The sequence below is a fragment of the Neovison vison genome, chromosome 11 (assembly GCF_020171115.1).
Source record: "Neovison vison isolate M4711 chromosome 11, ASM_NN_V1, whole genome shotgun sequence".
Lineage (NCBI taxonomy): Eukaryota > Metazoa > Chordata > Mammalia > Carnivora > Mustelidae > Neogale > Neogale vison.
In genome coordinates, this window is record NC_058101.1 from 198,381,655 (window position 1) to 198,401,253 (window position 19,599).

Consider the following 19,599-nt stretch of genomic DNA (forward strand, 5'->3'; position numbering starts at 1 on the left):
TACTCCTCCTTTATCTCCCCTTGCCCAGGGATCCACACCAATCAGCAGAGGCTGTAAGCTCACACAATCCCTTTTAACTGTCCTTGATTGGCACCAGCCTCTGGGTCAAGCCCACACAATCGTTGACAGGGAGGTGACAAACCAAGATTCTCGTAGGGATCAGGCAGGTAGCATGAAGGAGTATAATGGGTCAGGTGTAAGAAAATCAATACAGATCCACTTGGCTTTCATTCTAAATGTGTAGGAATACTCTTTACACCTACAGATAAATATGGCTAACCACAGGTCTGCGGGGCTTGTGACTCTCTGCCCTGGGGCTCATCCCATCTCCTTCTTTGCCTCCCAAGAGGCAACCAGCTAGGACCTGACCTTCAACCCTAACGGGCATGATCCACAGAGTAACGGCCGTGCCAAGAGCACCTGAGCTTTAGGCTCTCCAGGAGCAGAACATCATAAAAGAAAGACCAAAACGTGAGACAACTATCCAAAGCAGAACTATTGGGACAGATGGACTAAGGCTGTAAAATACTTATTCTTTGTATTTATTTTGATAGAAAATAAAGCTACTGGCAAAATAGAATAGGCATAAGAAGGCATTCATTGATAAGACTTAAGTAGAATGATTAAGTATGAATGAAAGCTTTTCTGGCAGAAATAAAGAGCACAGTGGACGGGGTTGGAAGGGTTTGGATCAGACAAGGGGCAGCAGCAGAAAGTGTGGGAAGTTGTCCGCACGTATGGACACACACACAGCGGGTGGCAGCCGCGGGACAGGGTAGCGCCCTGCCCCCACAAAGCCTTCTGGATCTCCAACAGAGGCCAGAAAAACAATTTTTAATATGGATTCTCTGCAATTTTATTTTATTTTTAAAAGATTTTATGTTATTTATTTGAGAGAGAGCGAAAGCAAGAGAGATCACAGAGGGAGAGGGGGAAGCAGGCTCCCTGCTGAGCAGAGAGCCCGATGTGGGACTCCATCCCAGGACCCTGAGATCATGACCCGAGCTGAAGGCAGAGGCTTTACCAATGGAGCCACCCAGGCGCCCCTAGAGTGTGAATTCTCTGCAATATAAAATGTCTTGATTTCAGAGAGATCCCGAGAAAGCTGAACCAAGCACGCCATCTCAGTCTGTGGACTCCTGGTTTGCGCTTCTTAGGCTCAGAGCCCTGAAGTTCTGATTGACCAGTTGATTCATGGTGTGTGAGCTGCTGACGGTCTCCGTGACCATTCTTTCTCACACCGAGGATCAATTCGGGCATGAATTAAACTGAAGGGGATGTAGCCACACACCTAACCAGCATCGAATGCCTCGTTTGCAGTAGAGGCTGTGCATATGTTATTCCCTCGAGTGATGATCTCTGCGTGGCTCTAAGCTGAGGCTTGGGGGCGCTGAGTAGACCTGTGGCACCCTGGGTCCTGCGCCTGCATTAGACGCACCAACAAGGTTTCCAGCAGCCCTGGGGGCTACAGGTGGGACACGAGGCCTCCAATCTGAGCAGATGCCTTTTCTTTTTTTTTTTTTTTTTTTAAAGAAATTAGGTTGTGCTTTGGTGTTCTCTTGTTGTCTTTTTTTTTTTTTTTTTTAAAGATTTTATTTATTTATTTGACAGAGAGAGATCACAAGTAGGCAGAGAGACAGAGGAGGAAGCAGGCTCCCTGCCGAGCAGAGAGCCCGATGCGGGACTCGATCCCAGGACCCTGAGATCATGACCTGAGCCGAAGGCAGCGGCTTAACCCACTGAGCCACCCAGGCGCCCGCAGATGCCTTTTCTTACCCCAGTGTGCCATATGGATATTATAGGTTTCTAGGTCGGGCCTGAGAGAGTGAATACACAAATGGACAACAGCCAGACCGTACATTAAAATAGAACGCTGAGCCCCAATCTTCAGCCACCAGCCCAGGAAGCCAATCCATTTCTATAGCATCCAGTCTCGGAAGCCAGCCTGCTCTCTAGCCATCAGAGCGCCGTCTCTAGCTATCAGAGCGCTGTCTGTAGCCATCACTGCCGTCTCCAGCCACGAATGTTCATAGCAGCATTATTAATAATAGCCAAAATGTAGAAATACCCAAACACTCAAGAACCGGTGAATGGACAGGTAAGATGTGATCTCTTTACACAATGTTATTTGGCCATGAAAAGGAAGTGAAGAACTATTGCGTGCTAGAACGTAGCTGAAAATTGAAAACATTACGCTAAGTGAAAGAAACCAGAAACTAACAACCACATACTGTATGAATCCATTTACAGGAAATATTCAGGATTGGCAATTTATAGAGACAGAATGTGTACTAGTGGTCGTCTACTTCTAGGGGTGACCGGTTGTGGGGGAGCTTAGGAGTGATGGCTAACGAGCGTGAGGTCTCTTTTTGGGGTGATAACGATGTTTTAAGATTGATCGTGGTAATAATTTCACAACTCTGACTATATTAGAAACCACTGAACTGTATATTTTAAATGGAGGAATTGTAGGGCGTATGAATTATATCTTAATAAAGCTGTTGCCACAAAAGTGGTCTTTGGATTGGAATTTAACAGTAATACAATGAGAAAAAGAGAATTGATGGGGACTATTTCCTGAAAGCCCCAGTTTGCACCAGGATTAGAGCCCATATGCTTCTTAGTTATTAGACCCGACACAGCCTACATATCGGCTTGTTGCTCATTCGCTTCCTTGTGTGTAACTTCTACACACTGTGGAGCAGCAAATGCCAGCCCAGCCAGAACGATGGTCCTGGAGGACAGGAGGACGTGTTGGCATTCTAAAGTAAACTGGAAATTCTCAGCCTCCCCCTGCCAGTGCCCTGTGGAGCAGAAATGAAATCCATGGTGTGCCTGGCCCTGGGCTGTCCTGTAGCCCTCGGAGAAAAGAGCTGTGTCTATTCTGTCTGAGGCAGGTGTGCAAGCACGACACGCGAGCCAGAGATCACGCGGCCTCACCAAGGGCAGCCTGATGATCTCACAGCGCGGTCATGGCCGTGGCTGAAGGGCTCCCTTGCTCCAGAGGTGTGGATTGTTTTCCTTCTAAAGAGGTGCACCACATCTGCCTTTTTAAAAACATGTTTTTCAGGGGGCACCTGGGTGACTCAGTTGGTTACGCATCTGCCTTCACCTCAGGTCGTGATCCGGGAGTCCTAGATGGAGCCCCACATCGGGATCCCTGCTCAGTGGGGAGTCTGCTTCTCCCTCGGCCTCTGCCTCTCTCCCTGCTTGTGCTTCTTCTCTCCCTCTCAAATAAATAAATACAATCTTTAAAAAATAATAATAAAATAAAATGTGTCTTTTAAATGATGAACTCAAATAACTACACAGAGAAAGAACCCAGTGAGCATTTCAATGGAATGTATTTCCTTCTAGGTTACCTTGTAATGTCCGGAGAATACTGACGTACTTGAAAGGATTTAATTACATTCAGCATGTGCACGGGGCTTTCGCCTTCTATCATTGCTGAAATTTTCAGATCTGAATTCATGCAGTGACATAGCCCATGTACTTATTAATGGCCGCGGAGTACTTCATATCACTGTACGATTTGCTGTCATTTCCCCTTTTCTGTGTGTCTGGCTCCTTTCCAGTTTTACACCGTATTAAATTGCAACGGCTGTGTATATATTGTACATATTAGGGTTTTTTCTTAGGCATTATTTTCTTGTAGCATTTTCCCAAAAGGGGAATTACTGGGTCAAACAGTTCCGTGGCTCTTGTTACATATTGTCCAATTTTTCTCAAGGAAGAGAAGCAGCACTCTAGAGAGCCGCCAGCCGGGTATGCCTGTGCTCATTTCCTTAAAGCCCTGCCAGCATTGTGCTTTATTCTATTAAAAAAAAAAAAAGAAAAAGATTGTGCCTGCTTAATAGATGGGAGATTGTTTTAAGTGACGTTGGTATCATTGCTGGAGGTTGGAAATCCAGCAGCTTGGCATGGGGCCAGACGTCCAAAGGTCTGTGTAGGGATCACAGCAGGAAAGCCCACCCTGAGCCACAACCCAGGGGAGAACACGCAGGTCAACGAAAGAACACCCTCCCCCCAAGCAGTATCCCTCTGTGGGTCCGCTTTAACACCAGTCACCGGTAAAGAACCTTGTACCACACATGCGAGGCATACAGTTGGCACTCCGTGAATGCACACTCTCCATATTTTGGCCCTGAGTGTAGAGACTCCAAAACTTCTTTATGTTAGTCTAGATCTACAAACTCTCCCTTAAGAGATCCTCCTTGCCCACCTTTCCAGAAGGTGCTTGGGGCCCGTCTGACAGGTTTGGTTTTTATGGAAATGTGGAAGGGAATTGGAGATCATTTTGTCCTGGAGGGGAAGCCATGGTGGCGCTGGGAGTGTGGCTCTGTGCCTGCTTCTCTCCACTTGTAAAAAGAGATAAGGCCACGCTGTTTGTGGAAGCTGAGAGCCTGTGGCAGTTAAGAATGTCTCCCCCAACCCTCCTACACTGTTGGTGGGAATGCAAGCTGGTGCAACCCCTCTGGAAAACAGCATGGAGGTTCCTCAAAATGTTGAAAATAGAACTGCCCTATGACCCAGCAATTGCACTACTGGATATTTACCCTAAAGATACAAACGTAGTGATCCAAAGGGGCACGTGCACCCGAATGTTTATAGCAGTAATGTCCACAATAGCCAAACTATGGAAAGAGCCTAGATGTCCATCAACAGATGAATGGATCAAGAAGATGTGGTATATATACACAATGGAATACTATGCAGCCATCAAAAGAAACGAAATCTTGCCATTTGCGACAACATGGATGGAACTAGAGCGTATCATGCTTAGCGAAATAAGTCAAGCGGAGAAAGACAACTATCATACGATCTCCCTAATATGAGGGAGTGGTGATGCAACATGGGGGCTTAAGTGGGTAGGAGAAGAATCCATGAAACAAGATGGGATAGGGAGGGAGACAAACCATAAGGGACTCTTAATCTCACGAAACAAACTGTGGGTTGCTGGGGGGAGGGGGGTTGGGAGAAGGGGGGTAGGGTTATGGACATTGGGGAGGGTATGTGCTTTGGGGTAAATTGGAAGGGGAGGTGAACCATGAGAGACTATGGACTCTGAAAAACAATCTGAGGGGTTTGAAGTGGCGGGGGAGTGGGAGGTTGGGGTACCAGGTGGTGGGTATTATAGAGGGCACAGCTTGCATGGAGCACTGGGTGTGGTGAAAAAATAATGAATACTGTTTTTCTGAAAATAAATAAATTGGAAAAAAAAAAAAAAGAATGTCTCCCCCATCCCCAGCAGCAAACAACAAAGGGACCTAGAGCCACCCTGGGGGGCTGTGCCGGGAGGTCCCTGCAGATGGAGGTGGGATTTAACCCCCACAGCAAGTGTGGCTGCTTCAGTTCTGGGCATGCTCTCTACTATGGAGATTCTGGGGTTCAGTCCTTGATGATCCCATCTAGAGCACCACTGATACCCCGTGGGGTTTCTTACATCCCAAACTACACACCTGCTGGTTCCTTGGATAGGATGCCTTCCCCCTCACTGCTCTCGCTCATCCGTATAATGGGGATAATATTGTCTTTTCCAAGAAGCCCATTCCTGACCTCCTGTTCTGGCTTAAGAGGTGCTGTCTGTGTTCCCACAGCCTCCTGCCCTTTCTCCCTCCTTACACAGGTCCCACTAGATGGTGGCAGTCACCCCGTGTTCCCCCAGGGCCAGTGCAGTATCTGGGGCATGGTTCAACTTGGTGAAAGCATGGGGGAACGAATGAATGAGAGCCCTGAGATTTACTGCGGACACAGTGTGAGACACTCAAGACAACTGAGCCCGCCCGACTCTTGTGGAGGGAGCAGGGAAGGGGTTGTCACCAGAGTCTTGCTAAGGAACTCCAAAGGAGCCTTCATAACCCAGTTTCTGAACAGTTTGATTCGGTTTAGATGCAGTGCCAATCCTCCACCTGACCTCAAGATCATGAACTCTAATTGTAATAACAAAATCACACCTACCAGTGCAAGATTGGACTGTGCCCATTCAAGGGAAGAAAAGAGGTGGCAGTCTGATTCTCAGAAGCCTCCTCCCCATCCCTCAAAACCCTCCTGTGTCAGCTTGCTTACCAGCCCCTTAATTACCCTTAGCACTTTAAACACTGACCATGAGACCTTCTTGAGAGCATGAGCTCCCCTTCTCTGTACAGTTGCCACTGAATAAATTACCACCTTGCTGCCAAATACTGGTTTGGTTATACGGCAGGTAGGGAAAGAACCTAACTCTTCTGTGACAGCGCTGGGGTCTGGCAAGCAACTAGTTCTACAGTTTTCTTCCACTTCAGTAAAATCAGAATCCCTTCCTCCAAACATTTTTCAGGGTATCGTCTTTGTTCTCATGACTTTAATGAAATGAGACCAGAAATAAAAAATTAACAAGAATCCATCTATCCCAACCTTGTTTTGAGGAAGCAGCTTTCCTTTTTTTCTTTTAGGTTGATCTACAAAGACCCTACCAAATGTTACACATGTACCCCATCCGTTCGAGGTCCGAGTCCTCTCCTGACCACAAATATTAATGAGCAAATGGAAAGTTCTAGAATCTCTGGGTGTGAGGCAGGCATCCTTGTATGGGGTGGAGGGAGGGTGCAGAAATTCTAGTCTGAGGCAACTGCAAGGAATACAAAACCGAAAAAACAAATAACAAGGGATTAGAGCTGAACGCTGTGTTGAATCTGGGTGTAAGAACAAGAAAGTCAATGCTGAGGGAGTGCCAGCCAGAGCTCTCAAGAAGGTAGCCAGCAGAAAGGAGAGCAAAGGGTGTGTTGACCAAGGAGAGGTTGCACTGTCAAAGCCTTGCGTCAAGTGGTCCTGGCAAAATGGTCTCAGAAGGACCAAAGGCACTAGGAGTCGAAAAAGCTTCCAGAAAGTAATCCAATATGGCCGTTGCCTTCCAAGCTTTCCTCAAGCATCCAGTCAGCAGAGAAGGCAGAGAGAGAAACAGACCACTAATCATACCCACAGGATGGACTGGGAAAAATGAATATTATTTCCCATTCACTACTTTTTACAATGGCTATAAACACATTGACAATACCTTTTTATGTGGCAGATTAGACAGAATGCACATTAGTTCTCACTTAAGTGAGGAGTTTACTTACCATGGCTTTGATATTAAAAATGGTAGCATAAACCAATCTTTTAATGTAATCTTTAAAATTTTTAACATTCCACATACTCTGTAAGAAAGAGATGAAATTAAAAAAAATTTTGCAACAATGCTGTTTTGCCGAGTATTTAATCATCTTGTTCAAATTCAGGTTCTTTTTTTTTTTGTTTTTAACTTTTTAAAAAATTTATTTATTTATTTATTTATTTGACAGACAGAGATCACAAGTAGGCAGAGAGGCAGGCAGAGGGGGAGGGAGAAGCAGGCTCCCTACTGAGCAGAGAGCCCGATGCGGGGCTCTAGCCCAGGACCCTGGGATCATGACCTGAACTGAAGACATAGGCTATAACCCACTGAGCCACCCAGGTGCCCCCAAATTCAGGTTCTTTAAAGAAGTATTAGGTTAGGTGGGATATAAATTATAAACTACTAAGTAAAACCAGACTCCCTTGATTCTACTATCAGTCTGTCTCTACCATAAGTTGTAGCCATTTATAGTTAAAGTTAAAGACAAGAGGAACTACTATTTCTCAGGCAATTAGAGATCCTATTTGTTTTAATTATAATTTTCTGAAATAGAAATTCTCTCAAACTGGGAATCATAGATGCTTACACATCTGCAAGATTTTTTTTTATAGACTTTGTTTATTAATTTTTGCGAGAGAGAGAGGGAGAAAGCATGAGCAGGGGTTGGGGGGCAGAAAGAGAAGCAGACTCTGCTGAGCAGGGAGGCTGCTGTGGGGCTCGATCCCAGGACTTGGGGATCATGACCCGAGCCGAAGGGAGATACTTAGGCTACTGAGCCACCTTGGCACCCCGGTATGCTTTGTCTTTAATAAGTTTTTAAAACGTTTCACTAAAACAAAACTACAAAATTAAAATTGTGCAGATGGGGCGCCTGGGTGGCTCAGTTGGTTAAGCGTCTGCCTTTGGCTCAGGTCATGGTCCCAGGGTCCTGGGATGGAGCCCCTCAAAAGGCTCCCTGCTCAGTGGGGAGTCTGCTTTCCCCCTCTCTCTGGCCCAACTCTCCTGCTCATGCTCTTTCCCTCTCTCTCGCAAATAAATAAAGAAAACCTTAAAAAAAAAAAAAGATGAAACTCACCAAGATAATTTACATTTGATATTTTCAGAAAAAGGCTTTATATTTCTTAAGTCCATGTTTTCTCAGATTGGAGGTTTGAAGGCACATGGGCTAAAACTCAGATAAGGAAGGTCTCTTCACAGTACATGAGAGCATGAACTGAACCTTTAATAAGGAAATATCAAGGAGGAAGACAAAGAATTACAATCTGGAATCGCTTTCTATTGGCAAGGAATAAACCATTTAAAATTAGTATTATTCAAATCCTGCCCAACTTCCTGGGCTCAGCTCAATGACCGCTTTTTTAGTGATGCCCTCCCAAATCAGCCCATCGCTTCCTGCTCCATAGCTGGCCCTGGTCCCCGTGGAGACATCCCCTGTAATCTGTCCCTGGCCAAGGGACTCCCCATCTTGACCTTCTATGTTAGTTATTGGTGTGTTTGTCTTTCCTGTAAGATCATACGCCATCTTTTAAGGAGGGGACATACCCAGCGGCTCAGAGCATTTATCACACACGATATGTATGTTTCTGAGTCGTTAACAAGTAACTTCCTTTAGGTATTATTATTTTTTTAATCCAAAGCCTGTTTATTGGGATAGTTTCCAACTCATTTTGATTCCTTATAGAAGGAGCAGCCTTCTATAAGCCTTGCTTTTCCTCCCACAGCCTGGCAAAGGGCAGCAGGGGCAGCCAACCCACAGAACGACTGTTTGTGCTAAAGGCAGTGGTGATTTTGCAGCACCCCGAGCCCTTCACGTCCATGGAGTAGGAGGTGGGACTCTGCCCCGGGCTCTTCCCCTTGTGCTTGTTCTGCTCCTTTTCCCGGGACGGGCGGAGGCCGACCTTCTCCAGGGGTATGTTCTCATGGGGTGGTCATCACTGCCAGAAAGAACCAGTAATCTCTTAGGTGGGATATGTTGCTTGCGGGTCATACTCCGGACTCAGGGGGACCACATCCATGCATCGGTGTGGGAGGCAGAGCCGCTGCCATGATGCCCTCTATCTGGATGGTTCTCTGGAAATACTGGCAGAATGAGTGGATGATAAGAACGGCAGGTCCCCGCCCAAATCTGGAAAGCATCAGCCTCAGGATTCATCCGGCTCCGTCGCCTCATCTGGGCCAGACGCTGTAATGCTGCAGAAAAATCTCATCCTTCCACTCCTACCCAGCCCCCAAAACCCTTTCCAAAGTCTAAAATTCTGTGTGTGACAAGAGTCATTCATTCATTCAACAAACATTTACAGGGCACTGGCCGTGCCCAGAGACTTGCCTCTGATCGGCTCCAGAGATCCAGAGGGGAAAAGACAGACTCCTGGCCGCCAGGAGCTCCCCCTCTAGTATGGACAGAAGGACAGTGAACACCAGCAGATGTGTCTCGACAGGGGCCGAGGGGGCAGGGCGGGAGGACTGAGTTAAGCAGGACCAGTGAGTTAAGTGCCTGTACACTTGGAGTCCACGAACTCCCACAAGGGGACTCTTGCAAATAGGAAAAGGACTTTTTCTACTAACGTCTAATGTCTAACTGAAATGTAGCAAGCACTTCCTTTCATGATGAACGTGAGTAACAAACCGATGGAAACTATAGACATTTTCGTATTATATTGCGGTTGTTACAAGATACACTGGAATTGTTAATACTCATTACTATCTGGGAACTATGGTCCTGGGAACCCCCTCTGCTAGATGTTGTTACTTAGCGAGTTAATAAAGAAGCACATCTATTACCATTTAGGAAAGTATTTCATAACTGGATTCCCATGTAAGCAACTTGTTTTGTCAACTTATGTATTTTATCTTTTTATTGTATTGTATTGTACTGTATTCTATTCTATTCTATAAAACACTAGTCTGGGGGGCACCTAAGTGGCTTAGTCGGTTAAGCATCTGTCTTCAGCTTGGGTCGTGATCTTGGGGTTTTGGGATCGAGTCTCGTGTCGGGCTCCCTTCTTAGTGGGGAGCCTGCTTCTCCCTCTCCCTCTGCTGCTTCTTCCTGCTTGTGCGCGCTCTCTCTCTCTAATAAGTAAACAAAATCTTAAAACAAAATATTCTGGGGGCATCTAGCTGGCTTATTTGGTGGAGCACGTGACTCTTAATCTCAGGATTGTGAGTTCAAGTCCTGTGATGGGTAGAGACATTACTTAAGAATAAAATCTTTAAAACCCCTCCCAAAACAATCCCCACCCCCTGCATTATTTTGAAAGGAATTCATAGACCTTGTGTAAATGCACAACGAAGCCCTTAGCCCAGCCTTCCCCTGGTGGATGCCCTGGGCTTCCCCAGGCTGGGAATCTACTGTGATCCCTGAACTCTGGGCCTCACACATTCTGTCTCCTTCTGCCTGGGTGCCTGTAGGTTCCCATTTGCATGGACATGAAGCATTGCCCACTCTGGGCAGCCTCCCTAACTGTGCATATGGGACCCTCAGCAAGCGTGCGGTGTCCTCTCCCTCCTCCCCAGTCCTCCCCTACCTCTCTTGAGTTCTCTCCTCCACGCGTCCCTCCACAGCAGCCTCTAATCATCTCTGCTTGTCCATCTGTCCATCTGTCTGGATGGTCCATAAGCTGCTTCACAGCGAGGACCCCTCTTCTCCATCTCTGCCTCCCTGAGCCTCATGGGCCTGATGTGCTTGTTGTAGACCTTCAAGATGGGACCAGGTGCTGGAAGGAGCAGGTGGTTGGAGGATGGATGGACAGACAGACTGAAGGATGGATCAATGTAAAGATTTGGGGCAGATGCAAAGTATCTCACATTTGCAATTCCTTTAACGCATTTTCCTCCTTTTCGAAATAAGATCTTTTCAGTTATCTTTGTGCTAGTAATCTCTACAGCCTTGTCCCAAAGCAGGATCTCAGGGACCCCTGGCAAGAAACACAGACTCTGCAGCCAGCCTCCCGGCCTCAGCCGCAGGCGAGCAGGTCGGGTGGGGCCACGGAATCTGTGGACAAGTGAGACGGTCGCCCCAAACTGCCACGGATGCCCCCACGTGAGAGAGGAGCATCTCGAAACGTCCATTCCCTCGTGTCCAAGGGGGAAAGGGCGTGTTTCACGGGTACGCGAGCCGAGCCAAGCCTGTTTGCTTGAGCTTTTCCCCATGGCAGAACGTCAGTTTTATTTTTTAATTTTTATGTTTAAGAAAGTTTTATTTATTTAACACAGAGAGAGACAGCGAGAGAGGAAATACAAGCAGAGAGAGTGGGAGGGGGAAAAGCAGGCTGCCTGCAGAGCAGAGAGCCCAGTGCAGGACTGGATCCCTGGACCCTAGGATCATGCCCTGAGCTGAAGGCAGAGGCTTAAACCGACTGAGCTACGCAAGGGTCCCGAAGCCCCAGTTGTAGGACTCCCATGACGTATGAAGATTTTGGGAAGGGACACCTGTTTTGGCCCGTGTGCCGTAACAACCCCGCTGCAGAAGAAACGTGGTGTATGTCCCATCGCCCTCCGAAGGTGGGTCTGAAGACAAAATAAAGAGGAAACACAGTAACTCTCCTGTACTGAGAGCCTCCCAGCGGCTCCGAGATTTGCACAACTATCCCTGGTCCTCCTGGTCACCTTGTGAATGTCAGTGTCCCGCTACCATTGTCAGTCTTATTCGCAGCCTGCAAGACAGAGGCTCCCAGATGTGACATACGTTGTCCCGGGTCCCAGAGGGTCTGAACCCAGGTCTTTCCATTCCAGAGTTCAGGCTCTTCCGTTTCCTTTCGATAACCTTTAGCTTCATGGCAAAGTCTCCGTCTCTGTGTCGCGGTGGATAGGAATCCACGTAAAGGCTCTGAAGTCAGACCATTCTAGAAGTATCAGGTGGGGCTTTTCCAAGCTGATCTGGACTGACAGTGACGCGGTGCCTCCTTTGGGAAGGGGCTGGGGTAGGGTTGGGGGTACTTTAGGGAAATGCAGGATTTCGCTGGTTTCCAGGGGAATGGGGTCCTTGCTGCCAGCGCCCTTTGTCCCGTATCATGGAGGTGCCCGGCTCCCGAAGCAAACAGCAGAGAAGGGAGGCAGGAGGTTACTTAAAAGCTTACTTTCATCTCTAGCTTCTAGGAAGGCCTCATGCAGCCAATTTCTGTTCAACTCTATGCTTTTAAGTGGTTGCAATAACAAGGAGTTTATGAAGGAAAAGGCCAGGATATTTCCTTTCCTTTGCAAGGGGTTCATGAGACACTCCTCCTTCAGGCTCCCTCAGCAAGCACACTGTTTTCGGGACATGGGAATGGAACAACCTGTAGCCAGAACAAAGAGCCTTGTGTTGGGAAAGCCACGTATAGCTGGCAGCGGCGGGTGCACTTTTGTGGGGAGATCTGGGTCCACGCTACCCTCCCACCAACCCTCTGGCCAGCCCAGGCTCAGCCCTGAGCCGCCGGCTGGGGGGTGCGGGCTTGGCCCTGAGCTGGACCAACGCTGTCCTCCATCACTCCAGGCCGGCTCTCAAGTCTCCAGGATGCAGTCAGATGTTAAGAGCCCCAGGAGGGCTCACTGCTCTGGAAAGGTCTGTAAGCAAGTGACCCGAGCTCCTTGAGATTGGGGGTTCAGTCCTGATGGAAGCAGAATTCTTCCCTCGCCGACCCTGGCAAAGCCCACCTGCCCCGAGAAGGACCTCCCTCCTTCCCCCGCCTCAGGGGACGCCCACCTTGTGGAGGCGATTTCTAGCCCCTTTCTGGTGAGGTCTGAGTGTCTCGACCCTGCCAGGCTGGGGATCACGGATCCTGGAAGCCTAAAACCAGACACGGGTTGCTTGTCCGCACTTAACACATTTGATTGCCTTTCCGTACGTGGTTTCATCTAGGCACTGAGTTCGTGTCCCGCCAAAATGGATTAGGCTCCGAGCTCCCTGAGCACAGGCACCATGACGGCCCGGGGGTCACCGCCGTCCACCCGGGGCCCAGCCCTGCGGCTGGTGGCAGGGCCTCAGTAAACACCTGCTGAACACGGGACTGAGAAGTCTTCGGTTTTTCTGGAGTCTGTTTTTTCGTTTAAAGAGAGGGAAATGAGGCACCTGGGTGGCTCAGTTGTTAAGCGTCCGCCTTCAACGCAGGTCATGTGGGATAAACCCCCATGGGGTTCCAAGGAGCCTGCCCCCTTCTCCTCTTGCTTGTGCTATCTCTGTCAAACAAATAAATGACATCTTTAAAAAAATAATAAAATAAAAAGAGGGAACAGCATTGGCAGCTCACTCATTCTGTGTCACTGGCGCTCCGTGGGGTCATGACCTCAGGCAGACTAGACCCAGGCAGTGACGCAAGTTCAGATCTTACCTTATGTTCCCAGAAATTCCTTGTTCTGTGACTCTGGGCTAAGGCTGGTGGGGGTCCTTCGGCTGATGTTTCCTTTAAAGTCATCCTGGAGCCCAGGACCAGGGCCCCCTCTGATCACAGAAGCCCAGAGCTCTGTAAGGGTAGGAAACGCCTATCCCGAGGGGGCCCCCAACCTTCGTGAGCGAGTGCAGGACCTTGTCAGCCGGAGTCGACACCCAGATGTTCTGAGAGTCAGCCACAGAGTCAGAAAGGCTGGAAGTGGACCCCGAAGGCCCTGCCCAGATGAGGGCAATCCCCGGGATCCTACAAAGCTACCCAAGGCTTCAAGTGTCCCATTACCGTGTCCCCCGTGGAGGCTCTCCGGCTTAGCGAACCTCTGCGTTTCTCGCCGTCCAGCCTTTCTGTGGGGAAGCACATCCCGGCCCGAGGCTCTGACTGTTCTTCACTGGTGTCTCTTGAAAACCCATCTGCGGCCCCAGCTTCTCCCCTGAGCACGAGACCCAGAGAGCCGTAGGGACGGATGACAGGCTCATTGACTCAGCTCTGCCTGTCCCCACCCTGCCACCGGGGCCACCTGCTGCCCCACCAGCTCTTGTCTTGGTTAAGAATGTCTCCTTCCAGAAGAAGAGAGAAGCTCTTTCTTCCTCTCCACGTTATAGATCACAGTGACTACAGGTCCAGTGACTATAGGTCCAGGGACTACAGCGACCTCGACGGTCTCTTCTTGACTGTTCCTTTTCACCACTCTTGCCCTAGATTAGGCCCTTGTGGTGTTGCCTTTGCTACTGAAGAACCGTCTAATTGGTCTCCATCCTCTGGCTCATGATCAGTGTCTCGATTCGAATCATTCCCAGCTCCCCCTTCCTTGTAGGACCAAGTGCACGTGCCTTCCGTGAAACACAAGGTCAGGCCTTTGGCACGCGGGGGCGTCTTCTCTGTGCAGCTGTCTCTGCTGCTTGCATTAGGCAATGACACAGCATTTGGCAAGTTGGTCAGGCCACCAGCCTAGAACGTTCTCCTGTCCCAGGTCCTGAACCCCCACCTTGGATTTTCCCCTGGTGCTTCTCTTCCAGTCACCTTCGCCGACTCATGCTCCTCAGAATGTCACCGGAGCCCTCCTGTCTTCCCTCACAACCCCTCAATGATGGCGTCTCAGTCACGCTTTCAAACACCATGGGAAGGCCAACGACACTCCCCGACCCCGTGGCGTCTCTGGCTCCGACCTCAGAGCACAGGATGCATTTCCCCAGCCACCCGCCTGGCACCCCCATGTGGATGACAAGTCGAATCTCAAATAGAAGACCAAGAACCCCTGATTCTTCCCCGTCCTTTCTTTTCCTCAGGTGTCTCCCATTTCAGTACAGGGTGCCACCGTCACCTGGAGGCTAGAGCCAAGATCCCGAGTCACCGTCCACCCCTCAGCCCCCACTGCTCGTCCTTAGCAGGTCCCGTTGACTCGATCCCCAGAGCACACACCCCGAATTCTCCCGTTTCTTGCCAGCTCCGCCATCCCTCCCCAGCCCGAGCACCACCTTCTCTGCCCCATCCAGCTTCGCCCTCACGTTCCCTCTGCCGGGAATGGTGGCCGCAGGTCCTTGTTCGGTTGACTCCTGTGGATTTGTTCCCAGCTCTCCTGGCTGGGCCGCCCTCCGTGATCCCCAGCAGATTCTGCGCTCACTATAATCTAGGGTTCCCACAACCCAAGAGGCGCTGCTAAAGGTCGACCAGTGTACCCCTGGGGGCGGGACCCAACAGTCGAGCTGAAATAAGCCCTTTGGGTGGTTCTGAATCCCATGGCTTTCTTGGATCAACTCTGCTCGGTCGTGTAGACTTAGGGGACCCAGCCCCAGCCTACCTCTGTGCTCCAGGAAAACAATTTAGGCACCTGCATCCAGAGCTCTGCAAATGACCTGGTAGCTGCTGGCCAGGTACTTGCCTCTGTGCTTTAGCTCTGCTGTCTATAAAACGGGTCTGCTGCTAGTGCCTCCCGCATTCAGTGCTCTGGGGATGAAATGAGCTACCCCATGTTCAAGTCCAAAGAACGGTGCCTGGGAAGTAGAAGGCACTTGGTAATGGCTGCCTATCATTACCATCTGACAAAGGAAAAAGAGCTTAGCCCAGCAGAGGCTTTTTTCCCGCTTTTATAACATTTTTTCAGGCACCTGGATGGCTCGGTCGGTCAAGTGTCTGCGTTCGGCTCAGGTCATGATTGCAGGGCCCTGGGATAGGGCCCCACGTTAGGCTCCCTGTTCAGTGGGGAGCCTACTTCTCCCCTGCTTGTGCCCTCTCTCTCTCTCTCTGTCAAATAAATAAATAAAATTAAACATATATATAGAAGAAAAATAAATGTGATATATATGTATATCCCAGCATTTATTTTTCTTCTTTTGAGAATGCTGCACAGGTTGTAGAAAATTTAGAAAAACAACAATAATGAAAACAAGGGAAAGGAAAAATCTCCATCTTTAGGACCCAGTGAACAACACCTGGGTGCATCCCCAGCCCTTCTGTCATTGTCCCATACCTACACTGTGTCCCTCTTGACGCCCTTCCGGAATAGGACACTCTTGTTTGCCAACTCCTGATGTGTGGGCAGCATTTCCTCTCACTGGTCGTGCTCAGATGAACCAGGTCGGGCTATGTCATCAGCATTACAAAAGGCAACTGGCAGTGGGGCGGGCATCTGTCACCGTGCTGGATTCTGTGTTTACCTTCATCATCATTTAGAAGGACCCACCTCATTCATTATTAGACAAATATTTGTTGAACGCACGGCATTGTGCTGTGGTTGCTGGGAAGACAACGGGATGTCTTGTCTTTATCGGTGAGCTCGGTGTATTCATAGGGAGAATCTCTATATAGCAGGACAGGGAAGATTTTTAAAAAATTATAGGTTTTCTTTTGATCAAAAAAAAATTGTGTTTGGCAGGAAGAACTCCTTTGTTTTTACTCGTAAGTCAAAGTGTCAGGGAAGCTAAGCACCTGTTAGAAGTGCTCGTTCTTCCCTTTATGAAATGCTGGAGGGCTTCCTGGGGGTGGGGTCACCAGGGAGTTTGTAGTCTGTTGGTCAGTTGTTCCCAGTGCCCTCCTGTCTTACAGAAGTGCTGGTTCTTAGGGTCTTAGGGTATTTTTCCTCCAAGATGCCAAATGAGCCAAGTACTTCCTCTGGTGCTCCCCCCACTGCTGGCCCATTGCTGTGGGGGGAGGCCGGCAGGCTCGGCCCTCTGGGAGATGGGTGTTCTCTCCAGTGCCTAAGGGGCTTTTTAGGGTCATGTTGAGATCAAAGGATTTGTGTTTCTCTGTGGGCTTTAGATTCTAATGTTCTCAAAAGACACCTTGAGGCTCCCCCACCCCCCACCCTGCCCCTCCTCAGTCTCTCTGCTTGCACACCTTCCCTTGCAGCAGCCTGGCCACCTGTCTGGGGCCACCAGCGGTGGTCAGCAGTAGCCAGACTACCGTTTGGCCTCGGAGAGGCTTGCCCTTGTAGCTTCTGTGTCTTAGATGATACAGAGACGCTCGCCACCCGAGCCACCATTTTAGGTTTCATAAATGCAAAAATGGTCGCACCATATCCTTGCTTAGCATCCTTCCCAGGCGGGGCGCCTGGGTGGCTCCGTCGGTTAAGCGTCTGCTTTCAGCTCAGGTCATGAGCCTGGGGTCCTGGGATCAAGCCCCCCGAATCAAGCCCCCCGAATCGGGGTCCCTGCTCAGTGGGGAGCCTGCTTCTCCCTCTGCCTGCCACTTCCCTGCTTGTGTTCCCTCTCTGCCCTCCCCTTCTAGGGGCCCCACCCGCTGTCTGTCAGCGGCAAACCTGAGACCCCTTTGCCAGCAGCAGTCTAGATTCGCTCCACAGCTGCACGAACCGGTCAATCTGATTGACTTTCGGTGATGGATTTTTTTCCCCCCAAAAGGCCTCAAAAGTACCTCCCGCCCCAAGTTTTTCCAGAACCTCCCTAGTCCTCCACAAAGGGAGAGAGGAGAGAGGGAGCCTCTGCTCCTGAGAGCGCTCCCCGGGTGTGTGGCTTTCGGTAACCTGGGGTTTTTGTTCTTAGATGAATGTTCTGGAGACAGAGATAAGGTAGTCCTCCGTACACTGAACAGTGTATTATTATTTTTTAAAAATATTATACTTGTGTATTATAGAGGAGGGGACATTTGTTTGTGAATTTCACCCCCACCCTGGGAGCAACACGGGCTGCCGGCAGCGAGTCCCCCCACTCTGCCCCCTGCTGCCCCCGCCCACACTGGCCCATGGAGGTGGGAGTTCCCTGAGGGTGGGAGGGCTTGCCCTGGGGTCTCCTCTGCCCCGAACTCACACCCTCACACACCGGCTCTGTGCAGTTCTCTGAATTATCGTATTAGTTTCCCGGTGGCCTCCTACTGGAACGTGAGCCGTGGGGGCAGAGGCAGGGGCAGGGTCCGCACACATCCTGGTCTTGATGGTGTGTTTAGCCCACGACAGTCCAGCCAGAGGGAGGTGCTCTACATGTTTTGCTAAAGGCTGAAAGAATAAATGAGTTAGGGGGGTCGGGAGAGGGTGGCTGGGTGATGGACATCAGGGAGGGTCTGTGCTATGGTGAGTGCTGTGAATTGTGTAAGACTGATGATCCACAGACCTGCACCCCTGAAACAAATAATACATTATATGTTAATAAAATAAAAAGAACAAATGAGTTGAGGCAGCACTTAGAGGTTATCCAGGCCTGACCCCCACCATGGCAGAAACCTCCCCACAGTAGCCCTGACAGGTGAGAATGAATCTTAAAAAAAAAAAAAAAAAAGGTTTATTTATTTATTTATTTTTGTACTCTGCGACCAAGGTGGGGCTTGAGCTCACAGGACTGAGATTGAGAATTGCACGCTCTTCGACTGAGCCAGCCAGGTGCCCCGAGAATTACCCTTTTTAATTTTATTTTATTTTTATCAATTAAAAAAGAAAAGATTTATTTGAAAGAGAGAGAGAGAGAGAGCGAGCATGCATGAGGCGAAGGGGCTGAAGGAGAGGGAGATGCAGACCCCCCTCTGAGCAGGGAGCCCGATGCGGGGCTTGATTCCAGGACCCCGAGATCACGACCTGAGCCAAAGGCAGACAGACACCCCACCAACTGAGCTACCCAGGCATCCCAAGTATTATCGCAAAACAGGTTTGGGAAGGAGAGCCTCACACGGCAACCTAGTCCATTCCATTAAAAAAACAAGCAAACTTCGTTGTGATATCAAAAATCATCTCCTCGTGACTGTTAAGGATTGGTCTCGAGAGCTTTCTGCATCCAGGCTGCCTGCCGGAAGGAAAGCGCGAGCTCACCATTGTCCCAGCGCCTGGGGATGAGGAAGCCTGGACACATCGGCAGCCCTTTCTGGACTCTTCTGTCTTTTTGCAAACCGGAACCACCTCTTACTTTAGCACAACGAGGACAGCAGAATAACTAAGGGATTCTGAGAATTTGTAAAAGTTAAGGACTCCTCTTCTTTTTTAACCTAAAATGCTGGAAAATGCTGAAGAAAGACCCATTCACCTAATGACTCTGAGGCTTACTTTGGATACATCTGGGTCATCAGGGCTCTGTTTTTCTCCTGTCTCCTGTCAGGCGACTTCATGAAAACTCCTCTCTGACCCTGGACTAGACTCAGGTTGGTGGTGATGGGCAGGGGTTCTGTTCCAGCGGCTTAGAACCTTCCAGGGCCCTGGCTCCTGCACGTCCTTCCAACACCAGCCTCTCAGACCCTACCTTCCAGCTGCGGGCACAGGAGGCCCAGGGCCCTGAGCAGAGTGGGGTCTGGGTTGTGGGGCCTGGCACCGCTCTGGGACTCTGGTGCGTGTGGCTTCTTACCCCGGCCGACAAGCCCTGCATTCTCTGAGGGGTCCTGTGCCGCAGAAGTATGCTCTCATGGTGTGGCCTAAATCAAAAGAGCAAACAAGATGGCGCCTCAAAGGTCAGCCCCCCTTGGGGCTCTTGTTTCCACACCCAAACCTTTCTCTTGGACCTGCCAGGAGTCTTCCGGCCTGGTGTGACTTTGTCTGTGTGGACTCAATGACAGCAAAGACAGCTCAGCTGTGAACCAAAAAAGCCCTCTCAGACACTAAGAAATCATGCTTTACCCCAGCTCCTCAACGAGGGTGGAAAAAATCTTAGAACGAAATCCAGAGCTTCCCAGGATTCT